General features: G+C 42.3%; 1 protein-coding gene across 9 annotated transcripts in view; it reads left to right on the forward strand.

The window, feature by feature from the left end:
- Positions 1-9848, forward strand: part of thrb (thyroid hormone receptor beta) — an 87115-nt gene that overhangs the window by 40215 nt on the left and 37052 nt on the right. For all 9 annotated transcript variants that reach the window (XM_027024643.2, XM_027024648.2, XM_027024642.2 and 6 more), the window contains one exon: positions 1904-1970. The gene's annotated coding sequence lies outside the window, so the exon portion shown is untranslated. The remainder of the gene's footprint in view (positions 1-1903; positions 1971-9848) is intronic.

A 9848-nucleotide genomic window follows, 5' to 3' on the forward strand; every position in this document is an offset into this window, starting at 1 on the left:
GGATGCCAAATATTGTGTTCAGCCTTCCAGATATAACTCAATCACCATGGCAACTGTTCGCAAGGAGAGGAGAGAGGCTGGCAAACTAGTGGGGAGACACCCACGAGCCCCCATTCAAACCACCAGCACCTCTGTTCAAAGCATTTACAAAAACCCCGTCTGAGACTGCCCAAGCCCTGGGCTGTGGGCAACACAGAAATGAAACCTGTGTGAGAGGCAGAGTGCCATCTAACATCTCTTCGAACATTAAGGTGTTGTGACATTGGTCACTGTGATTTGTATCGGTGCTTCATCGCTCTACAGGTGATTGCCTGGCTGTTTTAATATGTTTTTAATAACCCGGTTTTTAGTATATAGAACTAGGAATTAGTCAAGAAATGTTGTTGTTGTTTTTTTTTTGGATGTTTCTCATAACTTTTTTGGCCACCCTGTACTAATTGGGCTGTGTTATAGATATATTTATGCCTTTGAATCTATCGTCCTTACACAATTACACAACGGGGAGAAAATGAGGACAACACGGAACAGTCTGGCCATTGTAGATAATGGAAACCTCGATGAATAAGTCAAGTTATCAAATAGTTGTTTTTCCTTTCCCCTGCTAACTCACATGCACCATCTCTCTCTTCTCTCTTCTACTCCTCACGCCCACATTCTTCAACCCCTTGTTTATGCCCATGTGTTTTTCATCGCCTCAGACCTCAAAGCCTTAATAGTCCCACAGCCCCCTAATATATTTACATTTGATACAGACCTCATCAGTTAAATGACACCCCCCCCCCCCCCCCAGACGATTCAATGTTGCAAACCAACTTTGATTTTATGGGTTTGCTACGTACCCAGTTGCATGACTTGTTAAGTGGAGTGATCCTCATGTTATTTGTATAACAAGCTCAAGTGCTGATAATCACGCAAGAAGCACATTTAGTTGCTTGGAGCTAGCTGTGTTCAGTAGGTATGTTTGTAAAAATCCCTGCTACATCTTACAATGTCTTATAAACTGTAGCACTTACGGCTAAGCCTCTAGGTCAGTAATTGGCATCAGTCCTACATGTCCTTTAACTCCAGCCATGTTCTCAGCAGGATCTGAGCCTGGACCTTCACTGCACACTTAACAGCTCTTGCCCGTTGCTCATTCTTTTTTTTTTGACATGCAGAGGCGCAGGGTTGCGTCATACCTCCATGTCGACTGTGAGCGCACTTCCCCACTGACTTTACATCTTGAGAGCTGGCTGCAGAGTTGTGTTACGACCCTCAGCACTTCTCACAGTGTCATAAGTCTCCTTGCTTTTAATGGGACCTTCAGCTGAAGTCCCCACTACAGCTGGATAAGGGGCCTAGGATGCATCCTTGTGGGACTACTCCTCTTCCCCTGCTGGGAGCAGTGGTGATTGTTTTATGCTGAGCATGACTTAACGCTTGCTAGTGCAGCTTTGCGAAGAAGTGGAGCAGAGGGTCTCTCTAACTAGCACTCTGGCCGCCTCTAAGTCCTATGATGAGTAAGGCAGCGCTGCAAACCCTCTATCTCAATAGTTGTTTTTTTTTTCTTCTTCATTTAAATCTCACAGTATATGGAGCAAAAACTTAAGACAAATTATATACTTGCATATATGATGATGTACAGACATTTCATAACATACAGTATGCCAGTGTGCAGTATCCTCAGCCCCAGCTGTGGGCATGTTATTTTGTTTCCTCTCTTTCAACCATCTGTTGTAATGGAAAAGAAGATGTACATTATGTTGTTGTTGTTGTTGTTGTTGTTACCAGTGTTGCTGTGCTAACAGCTTCCTGGAAGAGGACTACAGAGGATCCGAGGATTGTGGGACCTGTCATTGTCATAGATATAAAGAAGAGCTATGTACTAAACTCAGGTTCTCTTACTTCCTCTTCTCCATTGTAGGTTTTCACGTGTGTGGGGACCAGTGCTCCTTAATCCTGGCAGGACTGAAGGTTTCAAGCTCTGTCCGGTAAGAACAGTTTGCATTATGTTCACTCTTTTCCGTATGACTCAGTGCAGACTGTTTACATCTGACTGTCTGCTGCGATTGCTCAGCATTTGCCCTCCCATCTCTTATGCATTGGTTCTGCATTGAGATGCTGATCCAGAATCACTTGGCCTTTGCTCAGTTGTGACATTAGCGGTTAGAAGCCTAAAGGATGTACTGACTCCGAGTCAGAGCTAAGATATAACCCACACCGGCAAACAGGCTCTCAGCTTGGAAAGCTGGGGAGTGGATCCAACGTGATGGACGAATTCTGTATGAGTCATCCCTCGGAGCATGCAGTGCCATGGGGAGCTCAAATATGGCTGCTGGCTCTCAGACAAACAACGCCAGTGAAAACCATCATCATTGTAGAGGACTGATCAAATCTCATTTATTACAATACCATTACTGCCCTCATATATATATATGGATGGATGGAGGGAGAGATATATAATATATATATTATATATATATATATATATATATATATATATATTTTTTTTTTTTATTATTATTTATTTATTTATTTTTGATTATCGAAGGTGTAATATAAAGCTGTGTGTGTGTCTTGTGTTCATCTATAAGATCCTGCATTTATGAGGAAATCTACAGTATGTGGAGAATTTGGTCAAGAGACCATGACAGAGGAGTTGAGAAACTATTTTGAGAAGTCTCCATAAGTCACACGTTAACTTGCAGCAAAACCTTCAGAGCTGAGAATGCAAGAGATGACACTTCTGCATCTGTATAAAATTTTCATGAAAAGTTTAGTACCTAATAGTTCCTGTGTCCTTTCCACAGATTCGGACAAAGTGTGTTTCTGGAAGACACAGGTCCTTTTTTGTGCAGAATCCTTTTAAAATCATTCTGAAGTGCATGGGGTCTACATCTGCCAATTGCGGAGATTGCTTTAGGGGGAGTCAGCCAAGAGGAGCACTCAAGGGAAAGCAGAGAGATCAGCATTCACTTTCTCCGCGAGATATCATCTTAATCAACTTAATATTTAAAATCGGCAACCTGATTAGAGCGAAATGCTGGTGGTCATTTAGATATTAAGCTCCTAGAAAGACCCATTTGTGTTATAATGTGCTTTCTGGGGACAGATTTTATTCTGGGGCCTTGTTTTTGCATGTTTGCCCCTGGTGACATGGGCCAACAGCGTAACGCGATAAGTGAAGCGAGGGCATGCGAACGATGTCAGCCGGTTTACTCCTTTGTCAGATGCATTCTTTTAATGAAAACACCATCTGCCAACCCTCATTGCCGGCACCCTGTTGCCATGTCAGTGTGCCCATATTAAATACCATGATCTGTTCTTGGCCCTGCGAATTAACTAATTGCACAGATTGTGAGCGCCTCCGCGTGCGCCCGTTCACCGACAAGATTCGTCGTTGCCGTTCAGAGACTCAGACTCGTCATTCCCGTCATTCCCAGGGGGTCGGAGTGGAAGGGACACTGCCATTGCCACAGGCTTAGGTAAAGGGCGGGATGGCCTAGCAGAGAACGTCTGGTCTTAGGAGGCTAATTTGATTAGCAGGACTGTGACTCTTATTGTAGATAAAGTGTGTGTGGGGGTTTGGAGGCTCTAATGCACTGCGTGATACTCTCCTGGCATCAGGCTGGTACGCATTGCCCTAAAGCAGAGCCACTCTTGCAGTGTCTCACTGTAATTTGGCTTAATGTGTGTGTGTGGGGTGGGGGGTGGGGGGGACTCGATTCAGTGAGGACAGACCACAAACTCATAAAATCAAAGATGGCTCCTTTAACAACCCCAGTGGGACTATTTTATGGAGAATTTGCACAAAGGAAATGATTAGCTTGGAGTTGGAGTTGGCTGGTGAAGTGCTTACAAGTGGGCGTGGACTGTGTCCTCTGGCCGCGACCAGCGTCTCCCGTGTCCGAAGCATTATCTGGAACGAGTGCGGTAAACAGAGACCCAAGGAGCTCATAAGGAGTGAATGTGAGTTCTGCTTGCCTTGTTGACCTTGAAGTAGAGTTTAACCAATGTCCTGGGGAGGCAGTTCAGGTGTCTTTCCTTCATGTCGGCCAGCTGGGTGCGGTTAGCACGCCATGTCCTCTTCCTGCTTGGCCTGTCCTGGTCCAGAATGTTGATGCTGAGCTCTGCTGGCCAGAGAGTTTCAGCACCCTGGAGAGTGTCCAGCCACCCTGGGGACGAGACCGATTCCCTGCCACTGAGATGATGGCTCTGTCTACCATCACAGTAGGGCTGCCTGCTTTGTTGTCACCACAAGCCCTTGTCATTAAGACCGCACGTTATATTCAGCGGTTCTGGGACAGGCACCACTTATAACCGGTCTGACCGGACACCGGGTCATTCGGTTCTGATGGATGGCAGACCCCTACTTTATTATCATTGATCGTCTCAGTTGATCAATGAGCACTTCCTGCTCTTGAGTCCTCTGACTCTGTCTCTCTCTTTTGCTTTCTCTTTTCCTACTTCTCTCTCTAGCTTGTAGTGTCTTCTCACGTATAACTCAGTTATTCACCACCTTGCTTTAATTGGTCACACAAGCCCAGACCTCTTGAGTGAGTTAATTGGTAGAGTGCAGCACTCAGGAGAATGAGAGAAAAGTGTGTGTGTGTGTGTGTGTGTATGTGTGTGTGTATGTGTGTGTGTGTGTGTGTGTGTGTGTGTGTGTGTGTGTGTGTGTGTGTGCTTGTTACCAGTTGGTACCTGGAGCCTTCTCCCATAACTCCCTAGCCCACACTGGCCTGCAGGGAGCAGTAATGCTCTCGCACCAATAATGCTCTCCCCACAATCTCCGAATATATAGGCCAGCAACGCATAACAAACCTGTGTATACCAGATGAATAATGGAAGCAGAGTTGTTGATGCTTATTGATGTTCTGTGTTGTGTGGTGGTCTTAGCTTTAGGTTTTAGCTTGTTCCGTGTCGTGTATAAGGTTTACTACGCAATACTGTGTAGTGAAGACTACATACATGCATAGTCTGAGTGAGCAGAAGGAGTATTCTCTTTATGATCTATATTTTATATGTAGGAATTTCAGTATCTCACCTCAAATCATCTATCTCAGTTTGAAAAGACAGTTAAGCTAATGTGTTTTGAAGTTGCTTTGGTTATGGCCAGAAACATTAGAACTGCAGTTAACTAGAGTTTTTTTATGTAGAGTGTGTCAACTCTAGTTGCTGGACTATAAAATGACATCTAGCCATATTTAATATCATAGACTAAAGAATTTGGTCACTGGCAAATGAGTACTTTTTCTTGCTGAGAGCGGAGTGTTCACTTTGATATCTCTGCCTGTGTGTGTTTGCACATATGCCAACGCAGAGATATCATGATGTCATACTCTGCCACACAAGCCAGTGTCCTGTGGCCGACAGCAAGAGTCACTTAGTGGCTGTGGAGGATGGGCAGCTGCCCAAAATTACTAAGGTGTTCCTGTAAGTCTTTAGAAAAATTAATCCAAAGTTCTCTGCCAGAATAAATGTTTTTTATCTCAATTTGAAGGGTTATATATATATATGCGTGTGTGTGTGTGTGTGTGTGTGTGTGTGTGTGTGTGCGTGTGTGTGTGTGTGTGTGTTTCAGAGAGAATATTGTGTCTGAGAGGAAGTTTCAGTAGAAGATTTATTTGCCTGTTTATTCTAAAGAATAAAACCTTAACTGGTCACACCTATAAAACACTCCTCAGCTTTGGCTAATGTAATTCTCTAAAGACAATAATTGATGATAAGTCTTTAAAGGGAATAAGAGCAGATAAATCTAAAGATGATCAAATTCTTATCTGAATTATTCTCACAGCCACCAAATGTTGTGGTCTGTATAATTCATTGCTCCATCCCCATCACCTCTGTAGCTATAATGCCCTTTTTCCTGTTCCGCAGGATGTACTACACCATTTCATCATTTTTAAACAGCACTCCTGCCCTCAGTGACCTCAAAGGTAGACGATGTTGTGAATGTTTCACACTGTGGAAAGGTCGACTACACTTGCTAATATCTTTCCTCATGTGAAATCACTCTTGAGCAACAGGTGAGGTGAGAATGAGTGAAAGAGGAGCAATGTGTTTGTAACTGAGAGGATCCACACACAATGCGATCTTATATTATTGGTATTCTTTTGAATGCACAGTACTTCCCAGATTTGCCCAATGGAGGATGGGTTCCCTTTTGAATCTGGTCCTTCTGGTGTTTCTCCTGTCGACCAAGGGAGTTTTCCTTTTTATTTATTTATTTGTTTGTTTGTTTTAATTTATGGCTTTTAGCTGATGCTTTTGTTCCTTGCTGCTGTCGCCTTTGGACTTTTGTAGAGGCCTATACCTGGTTCCTGTAAGGCTGGTTCGAGACAATGTCTGTTAAAAGCAATATATAAATAAAATTGGATTTAACTGAATTTGTATTTTAGATATTATAATGAATTTCTAGGCCATCCATAAGTGACTTTAAAATGCAAAAATTATTATATAGTTCATTTTTAATTAGCAAAACAATTATTTTTCAACCTAATTTATACAGGGAAAGTTTATTACTCAGTTTTAGCTCTACACCAACAGTAAAAAATATGGATGAAAAAAATTCTTCTATTCTTTGCAACATTAAAACTTCAAAACACTTGTGTTGGAAATGACTTCCCTGTTAGAGGACAGAGAAACAACCATACACTGAGCATTAGACTCATAAAACAGACTCACAAAGCAGCTTGGACGCTCTCATACAAACTTCCCAAGATGATGAAATTAAAACATGGAAAATATTGTTAGAAAAACATCTTGAGCAATCAAATAAATGCACAGAATCACATAGAGTATAGGATTGGTGAGATTGGGCCAATTTGCATGTCCTGGACCTTCTCACCTCTAGAAAGTTTGGTCCTAGTCTTGGACCCACCACAGATAATCTCTGTGCTTTTATTTTGGGATGTTCAGCCTGCGGTGCATGCTGGTTCCAGTTTCAAAGGCATAGTGGTGTTAAAAGATGATCTTGAAGTGCTGAGAGTGCGTTCAGAGTGATGAACCTCTCTCCTACTGTGCAGTGGCAGCTTTGGGTTTCAAAGGGTTGTGCTTCAAATATTGCTGCCTGGTCAGGTGAACTAGGTGGCAATAACACTAGTGAAATTTTGATTCGAATGTATGAAAGTCACCATTTGAGGTTTCAGAATGGCAAAATGTTCCTAAATTCTTCAGCTTTCTAAAGCACTGGAAGGACTAAGTGCATGAATGCAAGAATCAGTGACAAAAAATTATATTAAACAGTTCTCAGTGATCTGCTCCTTTTGGACTTGCAGTGAGGTAGAACAGCTACATTCTTCAAACTCAACATCTGAAAAGTATTCTCTTGGACAACTGAGTTTAATTTTTTTTTCTTTTAAATAAACTCTACCTGGATTCACTAACATGCTGGGGAGTCTAATGATTTTCAAATTTTCTGATATGAATTTAATAGAAAGAAAAACCTGGCTGGATGGCCTTTCTTGTATCGTAAAGTGAATTAAAATGTTTCTATTGAAAATGTCTTTATAATGGATAGACATGTTGAACATAAGCATTTATATTATTTTGCTTTACCATTTATGCAAAGATATGCAAAATGGTTCTTTTCTGATGCTTGTTTTGCAAGCATGTTATTCGATTCAGGTTGGATTCTTAAGTGCTCTGTTTATCTGTTTCCATCAACCTGTCTCTCTCTCTCTCTCTCTCTCTCTCTCTCTCTCTCTCTCTCTTTGTTTTTCCTCTTTTCTTGTGTTTCTGCAGCAGTGGTCCCCTCTTTGTGAATAATCTCCTATCCCTTTACCTACAGAGTAGTTCAAGTCATTTTATTCCCCTGAAATGTGAGCAGAGTTGTCACTTACAGACTGGCAAGTTCCATTCGACCCTGACATGTCAATGAAGCATCCTCAATTATGCATCTTTTGTGCATAATTAAAGTTTCTAAGACTTCTGCCCTGCGCATATTGCCGGGGCTGGGATGAACCCATTGTACATGCAGCTGTCTGATGCTTCCTTCTGCCAGTACTGCTTGGACTGTTTGCCTTTCTGATTAAATTTAGATGAGCATAATTCACTCTTTGTCCCTCAGCCTTTTCCAAGAAAATCTGGCGTTAAACCATTTCAGTGTGCTGACATTGGAACAGTGTGGACCACAAAGGATCTGAACAGCTAGCGCCTGAGGGTGAACAAAACAAAAAAAACCTCCCACACGTACGCAGAGGGTGACAGTAGTAAAGGAGAAGGAGAATGTCGGATCGGAGCTGTTTGGATTTGATTAACTTTGTCTTGCTCCTCTCATGGTGCGTGGAATACAAATACAGACCATACATTTCCAATTTCAATTTTTAATCTAACCCACATTGCCATTACGGGTATTTTTTTTACAAAATTTCTTTATTATAAGCACAATTTTATCCAAGTACATATATTACATACATATTATCCAGTTACAAATGAGCAGTAGGACTGACAGCAGCTCTAAGGGGCAGTTCTTCCCTGCTAATGCTGTGATGCGAGGTGGTAAAGCAGGATGCGAGGACGAGTCGCGTTACACACAACGAACGTTTATTGTGACAACTACATGGTTAGCAGTCTAACCGGGTTTAAACATCGATAACACCTATACTCAGACACAAGACATACATACTAACGATACACAATAAGGAGCAGGTGTGAAACACAGGGAGGGCATGGCCATACGGACAAACACACACACACACACACACACACACACACACACAGGGAGTCGTTTTAGGGGTGGGGCCGTACCGTGAAAAAATGCCAAGTCCAGTTATGTTCGTTCATTCATTCGTTCATTAATTTGTTCATTTATTCGTTTGTTCATTCATTCAATTATTCATTCATTTGGCCTCAGGTGAATTTTACTGAATGATGAGCTCAAGTAATTGTTAACAGGCCTGTGTGTGTGTGTGTGTGTCTACGCGTGTGTGTGCGTGCGTGTGTGTGTAAGCATTTCAGCATGAAAAATTGCGATCGTCTGCACTTTAATACAGTATTTGAGGTATATACTGTAGTTTATGTTACAAGAATGCATTTCACATTACTCCCTTAAAAATACTTTCACTATCTTTTTCACAGGCCATTAGAACTAGAAGGGGTAGATTGAACTCGGAGTTAAGGGATGATGAGTGCAGTGTGTTGTACATTCCAAGTCCTTAATTCTGAGGGAGTGAGAACACAGTGGATCACATCATGAAACGAATCATATGGAGGAGGATGTCTGCATGTCATTAGTGAGAGAATTCCCTCTGTAATATACTGGTATGCTGGAAAAAGCAGGCTGAGATCAAACGGGAGAGAGAGAGAGAGAGAGAGAGAGAGAGAGAGAGAGGCAGATAGAACAAAGCGAGAGAAATGGAGAGAGTGTGTGTTTACATGCCAGTCTCTGCAATGTCAGGACTGAAGTTTAAATCCATTAGACACTAAAGATGACTTGGCTTGGTTAACATGCGTGTGCTCCCTCTCGCCTGCACTGCTCACCCCCTTCATGCCTTTAAGGGACTGGAAGTCTGTTCAGAGGCTACGATCAGCGTAGCGCGAGCAGCATCGGACCCTCGTGTGCGCGCCACAGATTGTGATGTGTGTCTGAGCAGATGTTCAGAGAAGTAATGGTGAGCCAACAGGGTGGAACTTTGTTTTTTAAAATAAATAAATAAAATTTTAAAAAAACTCCAGGAGCAGAAAAACTTGATTATGATATACAATCCACCCTTCTTGTCATTTTAAAGTGTCTCTGTATACGCTATCCCCTAAATGAGGTCGTTCTCCATGACGATGGGGAGGAGTATACAAATTGCAGGAGGCCCTCTGCTCCTCTAGCTATCTCTTAAGTCTCAAGTTCATCTCCTGGGAATATTGGTGGAGTC

The sequence above is a fragment of the Electrophorus electricus genome, chromosome 4 (assembly GCF_013358815.1).
Source record: "Electrophorus electricus isolate fEleEle1 chromosome 4, fEleEle1.pri, whole genome shotgun sequence".
In the NCBI taxonomy this organism is placed as follows: Eukaryota; Metazoa; Chordata; class Actinopteri; order Gymnotiformes; family Gymnotidae; genus Electrophorus; species Electrophorus electricus.